Below are 1651 nucleotides of genomic sequence, written 5' to 3'. Positions count from 1 at the left end.
TTGTCCTTTTATTATGATCAATCAATTCTTTGCAGTACAGAAGCTTTGTAATTTGATGTAGTTCAATTTCTTTACCTTTGCTTCTATTTTCTTAGCCAATAACATTGAGTCATTGAATGTAACTAGATTCAGTGTCATTAGAGATTCTTTTTTGAGTTCAATATAATTTATGGATTGAAGTCTGATGTCAAGAGTCTATGTCAGTCTATTTTGAATTTACTTTTGAGCATGGTGTGAAATAATGTTTTATGTGGCTGACGAGTTTTTCCAAAACCACTTGTTGAAGAGATCTACTGTTTTCCCCTTCATGGTTTCTCTCTGCTCCTCCAGTACTTTGGCTCTGGGAGTTGGGCGCCCATGAAGCACTGTGCTACCACTGTCCCACGTGCAGAGGCAAGATCCCCTGCTGCGGGTCCCCACTGTAAGCCCCACAGTCTCGCTCTCCTCTGTCCCCACCACAGAAAGCTGGTTGGAGAGGGGTGATAGGAAGGAACCAAGGGCATGAAAAGAGGGATCCATCTGGAGTTGAGGAACCAGACTCCTGCCATGCCATTCGAGAACTTGTCCTGGAGAATTGCAAATCAAATGATGGGAAACTTGAAAGCTTAAAGGATAAATTTTTGAATTTATAGTTACTTTAGTTTAATTAATATATGCTTGATTTCCGTTTCAAATCTCCCCAAACTACCTAAATTGAAATGTAAGCCCAGTGAAAAATAGTCTGGAGATCTATACGTGTCAGCAGAAAAATTTCCACATCTTAAGTATCTTAAGTGGAAATAAACTTTTCCAAAAGATATCAGCACCTTGGAACCTTTGAAAAAGCTGAGGTGTTGAAAAGCCTGAACCTGTTTAACTGTGAAAATTACTAACCTGAATGACTACTGAGTCTCCAAGCTCTTGCCCCAGCTGACTTACCTGGATGGTTATGATGAGAGGAGAGAGAAGCTCCTGATTCAGACACTGAGGTGGATGCTAAAGGCAAAGAGGAGAGAGATGCTGAGTAGGAGGAAGAGGCTTAGGATGGTGAGGAAGAAGAGGCTCAGGATGAAAAAGATGAAGGGGAAGATAAAGCTTCCTGAAGCTTCATGAAGATAAAGGGGAAGAGGATGAAGAGAAGTCTGTGGGGAAGATTTTGGCCAGAATGGAGAAGTTGAAAAAGATGAGGATGAGGATGAGGATGAAGATGAAGATGAAGAGAAGAAAGTGGAAATGTGAAAAGAGGAAGGAAGAAACAGCTAATGAAGGAGAAGATGATTAAGACCTTAAATATACTGCAAAACCAGAACCGTTTAGTATTTGTTCGACAGCTTTAATGAATTTGTGGCAGTGATTTAAAAAACAGCTTCATAACAATAAATCTATTTTTTAAAGATTATCTGTCCTATAAAGGGGAGAGTGAAAGGGAGGAACAAGAAGTTTCTCCCCAGTCATAGCTATCCAAACTACAACAAGAAATCTCACACAAATCTAAAAATGCTTATGATATTTGCGGAGGGGAAGAGGTTGTGAAATCCACAAGTCTGTTTGTAAGAAGAGAAAAGTCACTGAAACTGTTCTTTGGCATTTTGGGTGTGTAGGCTTTGCTGCTCCTTTCTAGGCAGACAGCATGCCAGCTGCCATCAATAAACACATCTCCAAATTCTTAATT

The 1651-nt window shown here is 40.0% G+C and overlaps 1 pseudogene; it reads left to right on the top strand.

Moving 5' to 3' along the window:
• Positions 1-501: 501 nt before the first annotated feature.
• LOC130026210 (acidic leucine-rich nuclear phosphoprotein 32 family member B-like) lies at positions 502-1261 on the top strand (annotated as a pseudogene).
• The last annotated feature ends 390 nt before the right edge of the window (positions 1262-1651 follow it).

The sequence above is a fragment of the Sorex fumeus genome, unplaced genomic scaffold (genome assembly GCF_029834395.1).
Source record: "Sorex fumeus unplaced genomic scaffold, SorFum_2.1 ptg000033l, whole genome shotgun sequence".
NCBI classification, from domain to species: Eukaryota; Metazoa; Chordata; class Mammalia; order Eulipotyphla; family Soricidae; genus Sorex; species Sorex fumeus.
The sequence above is the reverse complement of the archived record's forward strand: the minus strand, read 5'-3'. Positions and strand labels throughout refer to the sequence as shown.